At 38.0% G+C, this 22,678-nt stretch overlaps 1 long non-coding RNA gene across 1 annotated transcript; it reads right to left on the bottom strand.

Annotated features, from left to right (window-relative positions):
* Positions 1-3,935: 3,935 nt before the first annotated feature.
* Positions 3,936-22,527, bottom strand: LOC119142690. Its single transcript, XR_005102388.1, has 3 exons — positions 22,507-22,527; positions 16,621-16,624; positions 3,936-3,952 (listed from the first exon to the last, which is right to left on the bottom strand). It is a non-coding gene; the product is annotated as an uncharacterized LOC119142690 (long non-coding RNA).
* Between the last annotated feature and the right edge of the window lie 151 nt (positions 22,528-22,678).

Raw genomic sequence — 22,678 nt, 5'->3', positions numbered from 1 at the left:
AACTGATTCCTGGCATGCAAAGAGGCTCCATTGTGGATGTTTTGTAAATCCTATTGGAAATGCCTATTTCTTCTGTAAGCAATCATTTTCTGAAACATTTATCTGTCTGTATATGTTAACACTTATTCATAAACTAAACCTGACTGCCATCCTTGCAGAAAGGAATTGTAACACAAAAATGAAATTTTTGATCTATGACAATGTGGATTGTGTAGTAAACATTTTTTATTTTTTTTTTTCTGAGCATATAAAGAGAAAGATGTTGATAAACTAGTGACTACAATAGAAAGTTGCCACAATGGTACAGGCTGGAGAACTTGCCCCATGAGGAGACACCAAGGGACAAGGGCTCGTGCAGTCTGGGGAACGGGACAAACTACATGGGCACCTCACAGAAATCCTCCAATTGAAGGAAAAGGAAACTCCTCAAAAGCACCAGTGAAGAACCAGTAGTTTATTATACCTCATGTAGCATATAATAACTCTTAATATGTGGGGTCTGGTTTTGCAAAAGACTTTAACTGGTCTGAATTCAGTGATTTCAAGGCTAAAAATAAATGATTACGTTATCATTAAGAGAAATGTTCATGTTTGGTTTCGTCATAGGGAGGAAAAAAGAGAAGGACTTAAAAAGCATGCAAACTAGGGAAATTAATTCTGCTATTGAAAATGTACTGAATAGTAAAACATTCAGTTTTGTCAGTCAACGAAATGTAAAGTTAAATGTTTCATCCTGCTTGATGTCCCTACATAACATTAATGTGAACTTACTTTTAGAGTACAATCTATATTTAATCAATGGCTTAGTCATGTGAGTTTTCCCACAGTGGTGTTTTCCATCTGCAGTTTCCAAGTTGTCTGCCAACAGTGCTGTACACTTTTCCACTACAGTTTCGGTTTCTCCATGAGATCGCAAGAAAAACTCATTTCAGGGGTATTAAATGTACACAGTTAGAAAGTAGGTCTAGGTAAATGGTTTTGAAAAAAATCCAAATCTTACCATGCATGAGAAGAACAGAGCAGAGAAATAATGCAAAAAAATAATTTCTCATGCTATTTTAGCCATACTGTGTGTCCAGATTTATCTGAATAGCAAACCCAAACATCTTGGGTGATTGATCATTGCTTCATGAAGCCTTTTTTTTGGATTTGGCTTGCCTTAATGCAACCATGCAATGACACAAAATATCATATGTGATGGATATGGCTTTGTGAAAAACACGAAAACCCTCACCGAAACAGCATTATGAACCTTTTTTTCCTTATGATTTTTATTCATTTGACATCTGTTCTGTATCTTGTTGAAAGTAGCAGAAAATCCATGAAGAGGGAGATTTTGTGAAATAGCAGCTTTATCAGGAATCATCTTCCTTTGTCTTTTCACCCCACATTTTCTTGAACACACATCTAAGCTCTAAGCCAATTTGAGATATGATGGCCTTCTTGAATGAGATACACCTTTTAAAGCTCTTGGGACCTAAATCTTGTGCCCTGCTTAAAGCCCCAGGAAAGTAATATTACACAGGAATATAAGAGATTAATCCTCTGTTGAATTCAGATCTGTGCGGCACAGCCACTGAGTCACATTCACATGGCTGCTTTCTATTTAGCACCACGGCAGCTTGGCTAACAGAGCTGTGAGAGCATTTCTATTACCATCCCTGTGCTGTGGTGGCACCTGGCTCCCTTTCCATACTTGCAAAGTTCTGTCTTTGAGATCCATTTCTAATTAAGGAGGACTATGGTTTATACTATGTCGTAACATTTGGCTGCGTAAATTCTCTTGCATAGTGAAGTGACAATAGTTTTGTTGCTTTTGAGGAAAATTATCCCCACACTCAATGGGACTGAAGGTAACTAACTTGGTGACTGTGCCAAAAAAAATTGCCTCTAAAATGTGTTTGGAAATGCTTATGTAACAACTTCCTATTGTTATTTCCATCCTATACTTGTGAAATATACCATGAAAATTAGATGAAAGGCTATTCCAGGAACCTTTCCTGGATTTCAGCCCTAAACTACACCCCTCAAAGGAAAATCATAGGTGCACATTACAAAGAAATTGGTTAATATCGAGTTGGGTGGAAGCAGCTTACTTAGTCACTAATAAATGTGAAATTATAGCTCTTGATTTAAGCCATACCTTAATACCTTGAGTATGGAATCCCACATCTCTGTTACTAAATGATAAGGTTATGTTTGTCATTGTGACTGTAACGGCCACTTCTTACTCTGTGTTTCTGCTCCCTGTGTGCTCTCAATTTATATTTGCTACCTTAATGAGTACAGCAAATTTTTACCGTGACCAGTAGAGCAAAACCAGTGATGGGAACATTAATAAATTATTTCTTGATTCTTGTACCACCAGCAAGTTTGTTATTTGCTTTCTTATTACTGAGTCAGTATCATTCAGCCAGAAGACAATTTCCAGATTTGAACTTGTCTTTATTTTAGCATGCAAATCCTACTAAGCTGACCAACACACCAATTGTCACAGTGGTGGGTAAGAAAGAAGGAAATGTAATGCCACGTCTCGAAGTTGTAGATCCTAACTTTTTTATTATTGTTTTGCTTGATAGGGAGTTACGTAGAGAATCGGGGAAATGGAAAGTATCACCTGGGGTTTTGTTAACCTCTTAAAAACAGTAAAAAAGTAAGGGCCATTTCTTGGTGTTATGGTTTATAGGGATTTTGTTTTCATTATTTTAGTTGTTTGGGGTTCTTTAAGATTATTTACTTTCATTGAGTTATTCTTTGCCTCTCAATGTGCTCACTCAGAATTCAGATTCATATACTGTATGGATGGAAAGAACCATTATGATTATCTATTCCAACCACCTGTGTAACAGGCCATAAAATCTGAACCAATAATTCATGCATCAAGTTCATATCTTCTGCTTAAAGGACAATATATCTTTTAGAAAGACATACAGTTTTGATTTAAAGTCTTGATTGTCTCTGACTAATGTTTACACCTTTCCAAGCCATCCAACAGGCCTAGAAATGTGCTGTAGGAAATGGTATCTTGAGGTGTTCTCTCCATTGACTTTCATGTTAGAATTGATATACAAAATTGACTTTTACAGTGGTTTTCCCGGTACCCAAAAAGAAAAAAAAAGAATATTTAATCATATCTTCCCTTCTCTATAAGCATAACTTCCACAAATATTCAATGAAGGACATGACTTGGAAAATAAAATTTCTTACAGGAACTTCACATTAGCAAAAAATAGTTAGGGAGTCAGTGATCATGTCTGCACAAACTAGAACTTATATTTTAAATCATCTGTTCCCACTGGACTTTCTGAAAACAAAAATAAAAAGTCTTTACAGTTTCAGCTATTACAGAAACAAGGGCTGGCTGACAAATTATAAAGGAAAGCTGGTCAGAAAGGCCACCTTGATCTTTGTCCTGCTTCCATTGATTGCTAAATTGCGTGAAGTAGATAAACACTTCCATCAGTCACACTAAATCATCCTGCAAGGTTGTACTTACATAGTTTTTGTGGCTAATCAAAGAAAATGCCTGCAAACTTTGTGAAAGTGAACTTTTCCTGGTGTTCACTAAAAGGCATGACAGAGGCTTATGAGTAGCTTTCTGTTCCTCAGAGATAAAATAATTTACATTACTTTAGGTTTTCTTTGTATGTTTATTTTTACTTAAACTAAATCAACTTGAGAAAAATTCAGTTTGCCTCGTGAGGAACCTTATTTTGGAAAGCATACTTCTTTTCAGATCAAAGGAAGAATAAAGCTTGCTTTGATTCAGAATGAAATAAAAGCTTTTACATTCAAGAGTCTTACCAAAGCTCTTTTGAAGAAATCATAATTTTCTTGTCTAACTATAAATCTAATGAGATATTATATACTCATTTTCTTTACCTATCTAGGAAAAGGGGACATTAAGGGACTGATTAGTCACAGAAAATGTTGCTAGAAGAAACTTGGAGAACTCATCCATTCCATTCCTCATTCCAAAGCAGGATTAGTTACCAGTATGTCATTCCTGATTGATACTTCCTAAGTCTGATCTTAAATGTTTCCAAACACGAAAGTTTCCAAAGTTTACAAGATGCTTAGGAAATCTATCCTAATTCTTCACTGTCCTTTCTGTTACAAATCGGTTTCAATTCTTACACTTGCCTCTCCAGTTGTGCTACCTCTGTCTTGCTGGGCACATTGTTGGCCATTGGAACTTCAAACAAGGCTCGGTCAGTGCTGAGTGAGCAGGAGGATTACTGGATGCATTTTGCAGAGGGTGCTCTGCTTGTACATAGCAGTTTGATATTTACTTTCTTTGTAACAATATCACACAGTTGATTCATGCTCAGTTAGCAATCCGCTATAATTCCCAGATCATCCCCATTTGGCCAGTTGTTTCTCATCTTATATTTGTACAGCTGATGGTTTGTACATAAGTGGGGTACTTTTCACTTGGCCTTTAATCTTGTTATACTGGATCAAACTCAAATGATCAGCTGTTATATTTGGTGTTCCTTAGTGGTAGCTACTTGAAGAAATATTGCTGGACATTGATTAATTTTCTGTGGGAAATTATTTTCTGACAACAGATCTGCACAGCATTGTGCCTATATCATCTTATTCCCTTTCTTCCACAGTCTAGCTTCTAAAGCAGTGAGTTCCATAGATTTGCTATATAATAAGTGGTGCATATCTTTTTAATTCACATTATTAGGCTGTGAAAATGCTGAAGTAGGTGGGTTTCTTTTTTCCTTACTGATACGTATCTAAAGCATACTTTGCTAGTTAAAAGAAAGATGTGAACAGACCTGGAGAATCTGACAATCATACTACTGTTCATAAGCTCTTTTTCATCATGAAAGGAGATAGAATTGCAGGACTAGAATACTTGTCAGGAGGTGTGTAGTGTTATTTTTATTCATAGCTCATTTCCTTCTGCTTCAAAACTATTGATAATCATGTACACAGATGCTGAGTGAAAGACTCCAAATGTCACTGTCACATACACCTCAGGTCATTGCAACAGCATCATGTGGGGCACAATCTGAATGGTTTATTCGTACACCGTATTGAATACTTTACTGGGCTGCACACAGATACACAGATGGCATAAGGAAAACATAAATGCTTACAGTGCATATATGACCGATTAGTGGTTTTAGCATAACCAACTAGTTCTCCAAATAGCTTTGATATCAGTATGTGTTTTACACGATACTATGAAGAATTCAATGACTGTGTTAAGCAGGATGCTATTTAAAAAAAAAAAAAAAGTTGTCTAGTAAATTTGAACTGCTTTGTTTTCCAGCATCTGTACAATTTTATATTTTATTATAATTTTCATTGTTTCATTTTATAATCATATAAATATCATTAGTTATACTTATTATTTTCTATTATAGTTATATTTTTATATCTTATATCAACTTATATGAATAATTTAAATATTACAATAAGCATGTTAAAATAAAATCTTTGGAAGATTATAGGTCAGCCCACCCAAATCCTGGAAGCTTTTATATTATAATACTACTAATACTACTAAATATTAATAATAATAATGAAAAATATAATAATGATAACAATGATGATAATAATAGTAATAATAGTTTATAATAATAATTTTAACTATCTGCCAAAAATGTTAAGATGTATAAGTAAACTTAGTACAAGACCAAACCTTTGTGATGTGAAGAAAATATGACTGCGAAGCAGAAAGATTAACTGTTCTGTCAAGGATGGTACTGCAGTTCTGAATTATTTACAAAACATGGAATTCAAAATAGTAGAATTCAGAGTTTCAGAGGCACAGTTTGTAAACTGCACATCTGAGAAATACACTTTTTGATGCTTCCCAACTTTGGGGCCAAAGGTAAACACAAGTCATTTCTCTAGTCATGAATACTTCTATTGATTTTGGACTCTGAGTAAAAGAAAACTCAGCTGAGGTCACAAAGTTTCTAGTGTGGCAGCCACAGAGCAACTGATTAAAACCCTGTCTCTCACCTTAAGCATTCCAATTCAGGCTTGTGAAGTTTAACACCTCACCTCAAGTCTCAGCCAAATCTCAAGGGACTTTGAATTGACATCGCAAACACACCTCCAAGTTTAACAAAGAAGCCGAAAAAGACAAACAAGAAAAAGAAATACTTATATGCCAGGAGGAGCTATTCCACAGAGATTCAATCCAAAGGAAAGCTGGAAGAAAACACTGCAAAAGCAGATTATTTTTTTTTCCATTCAAGGGCTGTAACTAGTCTCTGCTCCTACCATAGGAGGGCTCAAGAGTGTCCAGATAAAACACTCTCATCTTTTACCTTAATGAACTCTGAACTGACAAGTCTTTTATGACAAATTCAGTGTTCTAGCAGTAGCTTCAAAACTATATGAGATTTGGAGCCCCATTTAAAGCCATATCTGGTCTGTCTCGCCTCTGTGACAAGTTCTCTAGGTTCTCATCTGGGTCACTAAATGGAGATCCCATGATAAGGAAAACTGACATCCCATTCATTTTGCTTTGCACGAGTGCTTTGCCTGTCAGAAGAGCCACATAACAATGTTAGTTTTATGTACTTCTAAGAAACGCAGCCCCAAATTGGCTGCCAAAAACCAAGCAGGAGCAGCGCAGACATGAGCATATAGCAAGATGAGGAAACAAATTGAAAATTTAGATGACACAAATAAAAAACAAAAGGAGGTTGTCATGAGTCCTTTTCTAACCAGAAAGATGAATTGCCTTCTTTCTCCCACATGCTAGTCAGAACCAGGTACATGAAAAATGCCATAGAGCTTGAGATCAGAAAGGATGATCTGATCATTTAATTCCTCCTCCCCCCAGGGTCTTATATCTGTTCCACTACTCTTAAATTGAGCTTGGTGACCTTGGTTAAGATTAGGCATCCCTTTCAGCACCCCAGAATAATTGATATAGTTCTTCATTTTAGATAAAGAAGAAGCGGAAGAAAGTGAAACACATGAAGAACAGGTCTGACCACTTCTGTGCAGAAGGATGAAGAATTCCTTCAGACCCCAACATCTGTCTGGCTGAAGGTTATGGGATGTGTGATTTGACTACAAGTTTTCTTTATTAAAAATGACATGTGTTAGGAATGTGTTGAGGAGAGTGCTTTTGTTCCCCAAAGTCCTTCAGAAAAAAGAAGTCAACCACAGTTTTCAGAAAGCCATAGATTTCTGAGCGAGAAAAGACCACCAGGCACTGTGCAAGGTTCAATCTCAACAGAGTAAGAACTAAGCTAAAAATGGCTGTCAGTGGGAGATCATCATTAAAGGGCCATATTGGAAGTGGCACTCCACAAGTTTCGAAACTCATGTTTTGTTTTGCTTTCACTTGAAATAAAGATATAATTAATTCTAAAATGCGTAAATTACATGAGTGAAGTGGTAAATTATGCTGAGCATAAGGCAGCTATACAGAGTTATTGTAAGAATTTGTTAAACTGGGCACAGTATATGTGTATATATGTCTAAGAACACTCATTTTCAATAATTATGTTTATTCAGAATCTAGGAAGACATTCCCACTGAACAGGGAAAGTTCTTACTTTGAAAATGACAAGAATTTTAGTACAGAGGCCACTCAGATGACTTCTCAAAGGCAGAAAGACCAGTATGCTCGTTGGATGTATAAATGGTAGGAGTACTACTTCTGTGAGCAGTACAATGTGTCTCTCAGTGTTGTTTGCCATGTGTAATCTGAAAGATAATGAGTAAAGTTTTGTGGAGGTTCTTCTTGAAAGAACTGTTTAAAGCTTTGAAAGGCTGTAAAAATTATTCCTGGAGAGCAGAAAAAAAAAAATATTTACTTTGAGAAGAGTTTAGTCAGTTAAGTTTATCAAAAAGAAAATGAAGAGGTGCTTTGATTTACATGTTTATATTGTGGTTTTTTAACAAAACCATTGCATTAAAATATCAAAAGAATGAATAAATATTTTTGCTGTGTCATCATACTGAAACTATACAACCATTTGAAAGATAAGCTTTTTATCAAATACAAATTACGGGAAGAAACAGGTTAGAAAAAAAGTCAGTTTGTGATATACAGCATGTTAAACAAGAAATCATTGTGAACCCTTTACCTTTAAGTTCTATGCACCTACCCCTGAAAAAGCAATTATCTAAGAAGAAAGTGGAGGACTCATCATTTGTGCAAAAAAATAAACATTAAGATATAGCAAATTTAACTCTTGTGATGGTAGAGAAGGGAAAGGAGAGATGAGAGTAGGAAAGAAAAGCCTTTTTTGCTATTAATCAGGATGAAACATTTTCATTTGAAAGCTTTAGGATTCTTTCTTTTGTTGTATTATAATTATAAAAAGGAGAATTTATTTTATTTGCATTTTACTGAAATATTTAATAGGGACTAAAATTAAAAAAACTTCAGATTTTTGGGTACTTTGGCAAGATTTGACAACATTTCAGCCTAGATAGAGTGAATGGTTTACTGTGGAACATTTACAAGACCTCATGCAATCCTTAATAAACAATGTGTCACTTTATTTAGTGTCTAAATGATGTGGAAGTCAAATTGAAGATGAAATTTGTGATCTATACAAGTACAGCGACTCACGTACAAAATTAAAAAAATAATTGTCAACACAAAGTCTTTTATTTGCTGCTTCATCTTTACATAGCACATGAGGAAAGAAGGGTGAAACCACTTAAAACTCAATGAAATATGAAACTAAGAAGCAAATCATTGTCAATTGTAAATGCTTATTAAAGGTACGTGTAAAAAGAATAGCTACTAAGCTCAAAGATGACCAATAAAAAGAAGATAAATTGAAAGGGATGGATGAATGGCAGGCTTTACTTAATAGGCAAAATAAATACAGATACAGTCTTCAAATATTAAAAGCCTATGTTTGCAATATTTTGGTATATTTTCTGCTGAAGTTTACTCTGATTTACATCTCATTGCAATTCTTTCTGATCCTTTTACCATCATAATACTGACAACTATGTAAGAAATCATATACAACAGTTTCCTTCTTTCATATGAACAGATATGTGGTATTTTCACTCCAGTTTTTTAAAGCCCAGAGGAAAAAAAATATGATTGTTCCACAGCATGTCATATATCAAAATAAAATACATAAATAAAACCAGCCTTGCCCACTTCTCTTGAAAACAGTGGAAAAGAATTTCAAATCAGAGCATCTGAAATTTACTTAGGCTAGATGAAATGCAGGTGTAAGTATAGTCTTTCAGTCATTTCATTACAAGCTTCATAAATGGCGTGGCTAGGGGCCAGTCATCAGTGTATAAAATACTAAAGCGTTCTAAGATTTTTATATCAAGCCAATGTATCTGGAATACCCAAGAGACTTGGTTTCAGCCCCATATGTTTAGAAAGATGTGGCAGCTCCTAGGAACTCAGTATGAAGTCTGCTATAGAAATGCTTCATTTCCTTTTGTGTTTTCTAGTTGACATTATTATGGTAGTATCACAGTGTTGTGCAAGTCAAAAATAACCAGCATTACTGTTACAGCTAGTGTCATCAAATATTAACAGTGGTTCATTTACAGTTAGGTATTTCATATTGTCCAAGTATTCCAAATGTTTTTCTGTCTGTCCAGGTGTTTACAGGTCTGGAGTTTTGGGTCTAAAACAGATTTTTTACCTTGTGAGGACTTCACAACACAATCAGAAGGCAGGTTTTTCTATTTTTACTCATATCAGTTATACTTCTAAACATGCCTTTTGTCTGTACTTTTAGTTCAGGCAATACTACAGTGTTTGTAAAGAACCATCCCTTCTTTAACTCATTCACTGCAAAGAAAAGCTTGCACATCTAAAAGTTTTAACAAGAAAGGAAAGAAAAAAAAAATCTCTCAAACCCCACAGATTTCCATAACAATCCTTCTATAGCAGTGCTCAGAAGTGCAACCTGACAGCTTCAATGCAATAACTTTTAGAAACTCCACCAGAAAATGTGGGAAGTATCAGGATTACAGGAGCTAATATCTTCATCACTGTCATTATCATCATCATCACATATATTAGTACAAACATTTTCAGAACAATGAACCTTTGCCCACTTTAAAATGTTAGAAATTTGTGTTATGTATCATATTCTATGTGGAGTGGGGCATACATTATACAATAGTAAATAACAGTAGGATTATTAAAGTCAATAAACTTTTTAAATGATGTGAGAAGTTGAGGTAAAAAGATAAACAGCTAAAATATGTTTATTTGCTTGGCTTTTGGAAGGGTTGGCAAGAGGAATAGCAACTTTCCTGTTAGTTTTGCTGCAACTGTTATGAAAATTAATTTCTGTGTTTGTTTAAAAGTTTGCCAAGGGCACAGAGAATGACAAACAGGATCCTCTTAGTTATGTTAATATTACAAATGACAGTAATTGTTAACATAAGACCCAAACTAATCTCAGTGAAGCCTGAAAGTCAAAACTTACTGCAAGTGTGAGTGAAGACAATATTTTATTCCCTGTACACGATGGCTCACCCTTGACTGTTACTCATAGATTTGTTTTTATTTTGTCTCAATTAACTTTTTGTCTTTCCTTTACATTAGTTATTCTGAAGTAGAAAAATTGTAGTAGTAGCCATTCTGAAGTAGCAAAATTTCAGGAAGGTGGTAGATAGACCTGTATATAAGAGATTTTCCCAGATATAGCATCTTACAGTAATATGTTGACCCCAAACTCCATAACAATAATTCAGCTAAATGTTAAAAAAAAAAAATCACTTACCAAAGGTATAATGCCTCTAGGCACTTTGCTTAAGGCCTGTATGTCATTCTTTTGTCTCTCAAAGGGTCTCTTAAAACTACTGCTGGTCTCTCTCTGTAGAGGAATTATAGAGAAATGAGGGCAGGTTAATTAACATTGATAATATACCACTGTGGGGTGGCTTCAGGTGCGGTGGGTTGGCTGACGTGGATAATGTGCAGCTATGGCTGGCTCCTGCTAAGTAGTTAAATAGCTCTAAGGGGTATTGGCTGGAGGGAGACTCAGAAGATGTAGAGAGGGAGTAGTGAGTGTGCTCAGATGTAGGTAAGACAAGGAGAAGGATGTAGCAAAGGCAAGAAGCAGGGTGGATTGGCCTGGCCTGAAGAGGATGAAGGAACAGCATGGGCAGTAGATGAACTTTGGAAGCCTTGTGGGGATTGGTGGCTGTGCCAGGGCAAGGTGTGGGAACTACTTATTGAGGTTAACCTGGTATGGGATGATAAAAGCCTTGTGGCAGCTTGATAGGCTTGATAGTTCTGCAATACCTCTCCATGATAAGTACATGCTTATATCATGTTAAGGTTCCATAGGTGCATAATATGGATCAACCATGCAGTTCATAATGCTTACCAAAGGCTTCCACAGTTTTTAGGTGTACACCATGCTTTTTGCCTCATGTTTTCTAGGGTGTTTATCTTAGGGTTAGCTGTGATATGCCAATGTCTCAGTAGTTTCCAAAAGCTGATATTATTTACTGTATTTTAACCCCCCAAAATACTTTATTAATCTTTTTTAAATACAGAATACATCTTCTTACTGTTGCAATACAATTTCAGTTTAAACTGGGGATGAAAGATTAATTTAAGGCTTTAAAAGGGAGCTTCATGCCAGTGGGATATGGACATTCCCACTTTTCAGTTACTATTTAGTGGAGTTTTTTGTTTTCATGATATATTTGAAACTATGTTCTAGAAAAATCTTTTAAATATTATGGCTTCCTTAAACATCATATACACATGTTGAAATAAATGAATGCAGAGTTTTACAGAGGACAGCAAGTAACAACTGCTACTTATAGCTAACTTCCTTAATTCTGTAAGATATTTTTCAGAATGATTTTCAGTGGCCATGTAGAGAGGACATGATGATGTAAATGTGGTTATGTTGGCAAAAATTACCCAGAAGACTATAATTCTTTTATGGCTTCACTGTCAGTTAATAATATGGCATGCTGATAAAATATTTTTACCACAACATCCTAGACTATATTTCATACATATGAAAGTTTGAAGCTTCCAGGAAAATATTAATTTATTGGTTGTGCAATCTACCACTGTAACAATTCTGGAAAAAGTAGTCTTTTCTATCTGCAGAACAGGTACAGAACAAGCAGGGCATCTGCAGACTTCTTGCCAATGTTCCTTATTCTTGACCTCGGGTGGGTACTTCTTGAAATGAGAATTAATCTCTGCTCTTTCAGCATTTTTTTCCTTTGCCTAGACTGCTGTTGAAGTGCCATCTACTTTCTAAAGTATAAAGTATCTTCAGAAAACTAATTTTAAAATATATCTGAAACTCTTAGGCCAGAACTGTCCAACATACAAAGCAAGTGAAGGAAAAGAAGCAAAGGAATACCACCAGCTATGAACAGAGTTAATTACCTTTTTAGTAGATTTTTCTCTCTTTAACCTTGGTAAAAACATGTAGGCATACTATAAAATATTTCTGTTTCTGAATAAAATGCATGCTTTGTTTTCCATGATAGTATCTTCAAAGTCAAACTCCCTTGAAAGGGTACTAAATATTAGGAAGCAATACAGCTATGGGCAGACATCCTACAACTACCCAGGCAAACTTTGATATGGAAGTCTAAACAAGTTAAATGAGATTTGTCTCATACCCAGACAGGTGACTGCAGATTTGTTTTTTCAAGCAAAACAACAGATTCCTTGGATTCCTGCATCTATTTTTATTCTCAGGTTTCAATATAGGATTTATTTACATGTTGCATGTTATGTAATTGCTTACTAACTTTGGCTTGTGTGGTTGGATGAGTTAAACTTTTGTGAACTAAAAACACAGCAGTCCAGGTTGTTTCTTTCAGTGGAACTGCTAGTTATTTAGGATCTGCTCAGTAGAATAAACAATTAATTCTACGCTCTTACTTGATTTTTATGCTTTGTAAGTCAGAACATCTTTAAGACTGCTCTGGTTTAATTTAACAAGAAAAACTTAGGTGGTGTTAGGAACTCATTCCTTTTTAAATCACAAGCATTACAGTCATTCATTGCTGTTCTGGTTTCATCTGGGATAGTTACTTATCTTCACAGTAGCTTGTATGGTACTATGTGTTGTATTGTGATGAAGGTAGTGTTGATAACACACTGATGTTTTAGCTGTTGCTGATTGGTGTTTACACAGCATCAAGGCTTTTTTTAGTTTCTCACTCTGCCCTACTAGCAAGTAGTCTAGGGGTGCACAAGAATCTGGGAGGAGACACAACTGAGAGCTGACCCCAACTGACCAAATGAATATCACAGCCCGTATGATGTGTTTTGTAAAAAAAGCTGGGAGAAGAAGGATGAAAGGGTGTGATGACATACATTTTGTGCTATGGCATCTGTCTTCCCAAGTAAGCAAGATATATGATGGAACCCTGCTTTCCTGGAAATGGAGTAACATCTGCCTGCCAATGGGAAGTAGAGAATGAATTTCTTATTTTGCTTTGTGTGCACAGCTTTTGCTTTACCTATTAAACTGTCCTTATTTGAACACACAAGTTTTCTCACTTTTGCCCTTTTGATTTTCTCCCCCATCCCATTGTGGGGGCAGTGAGTGAATGGCTGTGTGGGGCTGAACTCCTTATAAGGGTTAATCTACAACAGCTGCAAATGTTCAGGCCCATTTTAAACCTAATAGGAAAGAAATAGATACTCCAGACATAGCTGTCATGGTAAGTATGGAACTGTACCCTGAATAGGCAGTTCTTGGACCACTCTACAGTTTTTGTACCTTGATGACAGCTACGACTAAGACTGGTTCAAATTAAACATGTAAAGTGGAAGATTACTGTTAATGAAAATGCAAATGCAATGTATAGTAGAGACCTTACAGAAAGCAAATCCTCTGTAGCCCATAGGTACAGTTCTCTGTTCCACAGGCTCATGGATGCTTGTGCAAAGAGCAAGTAAAAAATGGCTGCTCATTTTCTGACATCAGATTGACCTTTACCCACCTTATAGGGGTGTAATGAGGTAATAAAATATCCTGAATGGAAAATTTAGAATCATGGAACAGCTTAGGTTGGAAATGCCCTCAAAGGATAATCTGGTCCAACCTTTCATGGGAAAGGGAGCCTAGATGACATTATCTAGCACAATCTGTCCAACTGCCATAAGAACCTCCATGATGTAGACTCTACCATATCCCTGAGGAAGTCATTCCAGTGAACGATTGTTTTCACTGTAAAAGATTCCTTTTACAGCTTGTACCTGTTGCCCTTCATCTTCTTGATGTGGCTCTTTGTGAAAAGAGAGCCTCTGTCCTTCTTGTAGACATTCTTTAAATACTGGAATGGTGTGGTAACGTGTTCCCCCAGGCCTTCTCTTCTCCAAGGAGAAAAGACTTAACTCCTTTGGCCTTTCCTCATAGGTCAGGTTCTCCAGCACTCTGATAATTTATGTCTCTCCTTTGGACCTTCTCTAGTCTCTGCATCTGTCTTGAACTAGACACAGTACTCCAGGTAGGCCTCACAAATGCTGACTGGGATGATCATGTCTCTGTCTCTGCTAGTAATGCACCTGTGGATGCAGCCCAGGATCCAGTTTGCCTTTGCTGCTGCAGCAGTACACTGCTGATGTGTTCAGCTTGTTGTCCACCAGGGCCTCCAGATCCCTTTCAGCAAGGCTGCTCCTCGGCCACACAGATATTAGCCTGTACTGAGCTCTTTGGTTATTCTATCCTGGATGTGGAACTTTGCAGTTGTCTTTGTTAAACTTCATACTGTTCTTGCTAGGCCACTCTTGCAACCTGTCCAGTTGTGTCTGTAAGATGTCTCTCCTTTCTGATGTGTTCATCTCATAACTCAGTTTGGTGTCATCAAACTTGGTGAGGGTGTTTTCAATCCTATCATCCAGATAGTTTAGAAAGATGTTGAACAGCATGGGGACCATTATTGATCCCTGGAAGACTCCACTTAGGACAGGCTGCCAGCCTTAGAAGAAAAACATTGGTCACCACCCTCTGAGTGTAACTTGCTAGCCAGTTTCCTACCAGTCTCACAGACCACCCATCTGACCTGTTTGCCAGTTAGTCAAGGAGAATGCTGTGGGAAACAGTTGAACGCACTGCTAAAGTTCAGGTAAATATCTACGCTCACAACGTCAACAGGAAGTGTTAAGTAGAAGGTGAGCAGGTTAGTCTGGCATGATTTGCCTTTAGTAAATCTGTGCTTGCTTTCCCCAATCACATGTTCAATTTGGCTTTTCCAGGAGGGCTCATTCCATCACTTTCCAAGGGACTGAAGTAAGACTAATGGTCCTATAGTTTCCTAGGTCCTCCCTTGGGCCCTTCTAGTAGGTGGGTATGACATTTGCCCTTTTCCATCCGCCAGGGATATCCTGATTGCCAAGACTTCAGATACTATGGACACTGGCCTTGCAACATTGTTAGCCACTTCTTTTAACACCTTGAAGTGGATTTCATCCAGGCCCATAGAATTTTCTGGGTGGAGCCTTTGCAAGACATTCCACATAAGCCATTCCTCCCCTACTGGTGTGGTGACACATGTATCATTGTAGCTACTTGATCCTGTGACATAGGGTCCAGCTATGCTGGTAAAGACAGAAGCAAAGATGGCACTGAGAACATCTGCCTTGTTAGCATTATCAGTAACTAGTTTCCCTACCCTGTTTAGTAATGGGCCTAAGCCTTTCCTGTGTTTCTGCTTACTGCTCACGTACCTAAAGAACCCTTTCTTGTTCTTGACATCTCTGGCCAATTTCAAGCTGAGTTTGTCTTCCTGACTGCATCTCTGCATGCCCAATCAAGGTTCTCATAGTCCTTGATGGCTATTTGGCTGCCTTTGCATAAACAGTATGCTTATTCTTTGCCTTTTAGCACACACAAAACCTCATTATTAAGCTAGGATGTTTTCTTGTTCCGCCTTCTTCCTTTCCTTTTCTGTTCTTGTGCTTCCAGGAGGCTGTTCTTTAATAACTCACAGTACTCACAACTTCCTTTGCTTTCCGTGGTTGCTTTCTACAGAATCCCTGGGCTTTGCCCACAATGAAGTTGGCTTGTCCAAAATCCAGGGTCTTTGTCCTACTACTGGTCTTTGGTGTGCTCAACAGGATCTTGATGCCACAATGTTGTGGCCACTATATCCAAGGTTAACATTGGCAGTTATGTTGTCAAGTCTTCTCAGTTTGTGAGCAGTAAATCTAGCAATATGCTGTTCCTGGTTGGCATGTCCAGCATCTGTAGCTGAAAGCAATCCAGGAACCTGATGGACAGCTTGTGCACTGCTGTGTTGTTTTCACAACAAACGTCTGGGTGGTTGAAGTCATCCATGAGGATCAGGTTCTGTTGGCCTGAAACTTCCTTGAACACCCATAAAAAAAATTAATTGACCTCACTATCCTGATTGAGAGGTTGGTAACACATACTTCACACAACATCCTCCTTGGTGACAATCCATCTAATCTTAATCTAATGTCATCTAATGAGAACTTTCATGTTCTCCACAGCTCACCTCCATACACTCAAATTTCTCAATTTCTCTTTTTTGTGAAGTACAACTCCACCTCCTCTTTTCCTAATTTTTCAAAAAGTTTGCAGCCACCCATTGTAATCTTCCAGTTGTGTGAGCTTTCCCATTGTCCTAGTTTTAGCTGGTAGAGAGTTAATTTTCTTTAGTAACTGGCACAGTGCTGTGTTTTGGACTTGGTATGAGAACAATGTTGATAAGACACTGATTTTTTGGGTTGTTGCTAGGTAATGTTTATACTAAGTTAAGGACTTTCCAGTTTCTCAGTCTTTGACAGTGAGAAGGCTGGAGGGCACAAGAAACTGGGAGGGGACTCAGCCAGAACTAACCAAAGGGATAGTCCATACCACAGAACATCATGCTCGGTATATAAAATGGGAGGAGCTGGCTGGGGCCTGCTGATAGCTGTTTGAAGACTGGCTGGGTATTGGTTAGTGGGTGGTGAGCAATTGTTGTGAGTATTGTTCATCACTTGCGTATTTTTCCCTCCTTCCTTTTGGATTTTATACTTCTCCCCTTCTCCCTCACTTCTATTTAAATTATTTAATTGTTACTATTGGGTTTTCAAATTTTATTTTAATTATTAAATGTTTTTATCTCAACCTTCGATTTTTATCTTTTTTCCCAACTCTCCTCCCCCCCCCCCCGGGGGAGTGGGGAGTGAGCAAGCAGCTGCATGGTACTTAGCTGCTGGCTGGGGTTAAACCATGACATCCACAAAGTTTCTGTTATTCCTATGACATCATAACTCTCAAACTGGCCTTGGAACTCCATTTCCTCCTGTTTGTTGCCCCAGACTACATGCACTGGTATACATGTGCTTGAGATGGCTGGATGTAGGCTTCTTGCCTTTGGAAAGGGTTGGGGAGCAATCATCAGTAGTCTGGTAGGTGTACTCATCTAATATGTTTTCTATGAATGTGCAGGTGTCACAGCTTAGGACACTACCCTGCAAGTTCGATGAATTAAAGCATGATTCACTAATTTAGCCAATCTGCTAGCAAAGATTCTCCTGTCTTTTCTAGATAAGTTGATCCCAGCTCCCAACAGGCTGTATTCTGATATGATCTCATCCTGTGATTGCAGGAACCAAAGCCCTGGTGACGACACTAACCATGAAGTCAGGTGTTGATCTGCATGTTGTGTTGACTGCTGCCTACACCCCTATTTCTGACTGACAAGAAAGAGGACAAGATTACTTGTGCCCCCAGACCTCTGAAGTCCGGCTTGATCTTGCTCAGGTTTTGCTTTACTGTGTCATTGACGCTCATGTGGAAAAGAAGTAGCGGTTAGTAAACTGTGATTTTAAACAGTTGTGGCAGTCTCTCTGTGACATATCAGATCTTGGCTCCTGATAAGCAGGCAGCTTCCATTGACTGTATACAAGGCTGGCAGATGGCTGCCTCAGTGCCCCTCAGCAGAGAGGCATCCACTATTAGCACTGCCTGCTTCCTTTTGCAGTTTTTAGTGTGTGCTGTTGGTGCGGCTTCTCCCAGTGGTTCTTGCTCATTGTTTTTGTCAGCTGTCAAGGCTTTGTATTTGTTGCTGGCCGGTACACGTGAGGAAGAGGAGTGAAGTGTTATCTTGTTCCTGTGGCTCACCATAGACCATGGTGCCTCCTTCTCAAGATACTATTTGCTGTTGAAGCTCTTTTCCTGGTAGTCCTTGGAGGTCACTGCCATGGAGCCTTAGTATTTCTTCTTGCAAAGTCTTGGATAATACTGTTGTTTACCCTCCCTAACACAGTGTAGCCTGCTAAATTCCTTGTCTAGCTCTTCCACCCTCTTGCCTTAGTGGCTCCACCAGAGTACACCTTGTGCAGATGGAGCTTCCACCCTCCTTTAAGCAGGAGACGGGGGTGAAGTCTTTGCAGCCCTCCATCTGGACAGCAGCTTCCATGATAGGGAGCTTTTTCTGGGTAGCCAACTCTACTCATCCCAGGCTAGCCTGGCTAGACAGCTGATTCCTGTCTGCTGTGGAACATAGCTCTCAACTGGTCTCTAACACCATGCTTCCAGCAACCTCAAAGCACTGCCTAATTCCCTGGAGACCTCAAGATGCTGGGTAAGTTTGTAGAGCCAGCAGCTACCTGGGGTGACCTTCAGGACTGCAGCCAAAGCCTGCAGGTGAGCAGAGTCTGACAACTGGCAGAGTGTGCTGCCCTTCCCATGCACCCATCCAACATACTGCTCTACAGACTGCTGATGTCACTCTAACCTGATGCTGCTCCTTGTTTGTGCAGTTTGTAGTGATCCGTGGGCCTGGTTGTATGTGGCTTCCCATGGTTTGGAATGGCCATAGGGACAGCCAACACTGCTCGACTCTTGCCTGCACCACTTGTGAGACCTGACTGGTTCCTTCACACACACAGCCCAAGGGTGCTAGGGGCCCAGAAGCACCCTCAGCCACCTGCTGAGGACCTCACAAGGCTCACACTCCTCTCAGCGTGTGGCTACTGTTGATACTGCTAGTGTCATCTTCCCTCAATGTGGCCTTCTCTTTTTGTACCTTCTGAGTGTAAAAGCCAACAACAGAAGCTGCACTCCAGAGAACAGGTTAGGCTGCTATCACCTCTGCAGAGATGTCTCTGCAGAAAATACTATCAAACAAAATAATGGAACCGAATCTTCATTTCAGTGCCATGTTAAGATCTGCAATAATTACCCTTATTGTTATTTTTTTTTCTCCTGAATCCTAGCCATAGGCAACTGTCCTGTTCTGCAGGTATGTGGAATGATTACATGACACCATCTTTTCCAGAATACCTGCAGCCAAAATACAACTGACAAAACTGATCTGATGAGAATTTTTTTTTTATTTTAGCTTCCATCTTTTAAAGCTTTACTGGATTTATTAAACATTTTTATTATCAAATTGGCAAGCATTATTGGTTGATAACTTATCTCTCTTTTGCTAGTCATGTTTTTATGATTTAGGTTTAGAATCTTCTTTGTGCATCTGTTACCTTTGTCATCATTTCATAACTTCTGATACATTTTAATAGCTGTGCCTCTACGTACTGATCATTATGTCCGTTCTACATCTATTAAGTAGGAGTTTAAAAACATCTGTGTTCATATGATTTCATTATCTTGAAAATAACTCAGTTTAACGTTCTGAAGTAGGTTACACATACCTACCTATGCAAAGTTGTTCTGAACTTAAAACCAGACATGATTATTATTAATGAGATCTTCAAAACTTATACCCCCATGGGAAAAGTCAGCATACAGTTTTATCTCTTTTATGTATCTGAATTTTCAGTATTTGGTTTTGACTGCTTAATACTTTTACATCCAAACTCAGGCACCTATCATTAGATACCTAAAGCTACACTAAACATTCAGCTATAAGTAATCAGCTATGAAAACAAAAATCCTCTGTAAATGGGTTTCAGCTACACACTAGCTCCTGTTTTGTCATTTCCTTTGTCAAAATTCTGTGTGTGTGTGAAGTCTGTTTTGGATAAAATCTACTGTTTTGCTCGCTTTCCCATAATTGCTCATCTGTTGGCTTTGGGTCAAATCCTGGTCCCATTGACTTGTGGGAATAGAGCTAATGATGACATCAGTGGGACTGAGATTTGGCGTCTTCTTCATTTATACTGTGTCTCATCAGGTCTGTTCAAAAGAAACATGTTCTGAATCAAATGAGAGGCCTTGCTGATTCTATCTGAACAAAATTGTGCTTTGTAAAATCTTGTCAGAAAAAAGTTGCTCCTCAGCAACATATGAGCCTGTTAGAAATCCTTACCGTGCTTTTCCATCTGGAGCCTACACAGGCCACATTAAGGCTCAGTCATGCAGCATCTTGTATGCTGAACCCCACTAATTTCACTGATCAGCAACAGAAGTATTTATTAGTCTCACTGGGACAGAAAAGTCGCTCCTGTTACAGCTTATGCAGCCAAGGTAAGCCTCGATTTTCCATCTAAGGTGTTGATTGGTGTCAAGTTTAAATCAGAGCATCCTGCTCAGATCTCACAGTCTGATAGAACAAGATTCAAAAGTCTAGTCTTGTTGAAGTCAATGGCAATAATCCTGTTGACATCAATACAACCATGATTCAACAGAGACAAGTCCTGTGTCTGTTAAATCATACTGACACATAATTTTAATACAATTTTTCGGACTTTACTGTGCAGTGAATAGTACACAATTGTCCAGAAGAACTTGTATCAGAATTAAGAAAGAATACTTTTCTACTTTCATGAATACTTGGAAAAACTCTTGTAATGAACATCTGTGTATTTACAAAAACCCCAAAATTCAGAGAGTTCATGGCATCATTCCCTGCAGACTGGTAGTATGCTAAGCTCTTGTCCAGTATGTACCATTACAAAGTAGTACTATTTAACAGAAGAAAAAAAAGAGTCAAATAGGGTGTTACTATACTGATATTTCAGGGTTGCCTTGGTTTTGGGGAAAATAAACTCTTGCAAAGGAAGAATGGGTGCCATTCATTTAATTTTAAGCACTATTAAGTCATATAAATCTAAGCTGGTAATTAGGGGGCCCTTATATACAGGCAGTGGAGGGATACTAACATCTTCAAGGGTGATTTGAGGTACTTGTTTTAGAAGGCAATGCAGGCACCTATCTCTCTTCTGGAAAAGGTAAATGAGACGACTAGCATAGGCATAGTTAATTACTTTTTAGATGTCTGAAGGTATGTGAGATGAATCTCATTCTATGAAGTTAATTAAAACACCTTACAAAATATGAGGCTGTCAAATTACCGTTTTCATACACATTTCCTCATCATCCTGTCTTCTAAGGGCTTGTCTTCACTCCTGAGAAGAAGACAAGCAAACAAACAAAAAGTTATGTTTATTATAGCCTCCAGGAAACTAGCATGAGTTAAATGAGAATGCCTTAACACAAGGCATTCTACTTTCACTCACAAGTAAACCTGTCCAAATTAGTTTCAGGTAGAGTAAAATGCTAACCTTAATGTGTTTACGCATCTTGAAGCTTCCCATCCTTTCTGCATCAAAAAGGGCTGACAGTTTCTTTATGCTTGTGAGACTTTATTATTACACTTCCTTTTTTATATTCACTACCCCCTGCAGTAGGACAATTTCCTTTTGATTTTACCTTTCAAAATGTGTATGAATATGGGATTTAAACAGATTTCCTTGGCAATTCACCCATACCTCTCCTGTGAATATTCACCAGTTTTCAGGAAAATGCCTTTGCCGGGAGCGGTTGGTTTATGGCAGTACGGAGAGTTAACGCACTGGCACTTTAACTGTGGGGCCAGTCTCGGGCTCTGCCCTCTGGCCCTCTAGCTAACCTTACTGTGTTCAGGCCAAAGCATTACTCCTCTGCTAGGCAAACTGGTTTCTTTTAATGGTTTAATTTTATAAATTGATAAATGTTTGGGCCTGAGGTGACAATTATGATGTTTTAATGTGACTGCATAGCCTAGGATGAGAATTCAAACTGAAGCTCAGTGTTTTGGCATGGGCAGCACCCCTCTTTTACTTCCCAAAAGTAATTTGATTTCACAGTCCCCAAAGATTGTTGTCTGTGGCTTCATAATACAGCAAGAAGTTATGAAGTTCTGCTATGCTTGTTTCAGAAAAATCACAGTTTAGTGATGTATGTTCTGCTGAGGTATATGAACAACTTCTCCCCTGGTATTCTAGTAGGAACCTTTATTTCAATGTATCACAAATGCTAAAATAACAATATTCCTGTGATTCAGCACCTGAGCTGTGTAAGTTCTAATATGCAGTTTTATTTATGACAACCGAAATAAGGCTTCATCTGGTTAAACAAACATCCCTACTTCCTAAATTGCTAAAGACTAATCCTTGAAGGAACGTCTTATCAATTGTGCCATTACTTACTGATTATCTTGCACATAATCAGACTATGTTATAAAAATTGCAGTAGAGAATTTATATTCTTTCAGCCGAAGGTATTGTTCTCTTATTGCAGCTTAGAAGTATAACAAACGCCATGATTTTTACACCAAATCTTGGTCAGCTATAACAGATTCTGAGTGTCTCATTTTAGTGGAAATCCTTTATGTTTACACTGGCAAATAATGGAAAACAGACCTTGACTATGTATTTGTCTCCCTGTTCTATGAATCTCCTTAATGCAGTCAATACTGGGTTTATCTGTTTGTCCACCTACTTTATGACTCTCCCTAATTAATGTTATGAACTTTAAAAAATATTCATAGTTTTTCTCTTTGTCTTTTTCCA

The sequence above is a fragment of the Falco rusticolus genome, chromosome 2 (assembly GCF_015220075.1).
Source record: "Falco rusticolus isolate bFalRus1 chromosome 2, bFalRus1.pri, whole genome shotgun sequence".
Classification (NCBI taxonomy): domain Eukaryota; kingdom Metazoa; phylum Chordata; class Aves; order Falconiformes; family Falconidae; genus Falco; species Falco rusticolus.
The sequence above is the reverse complement of the archived record's forward strand: the minus strand, read 5'-3'. Positions and strand labels throughout refer to the sequence as shown.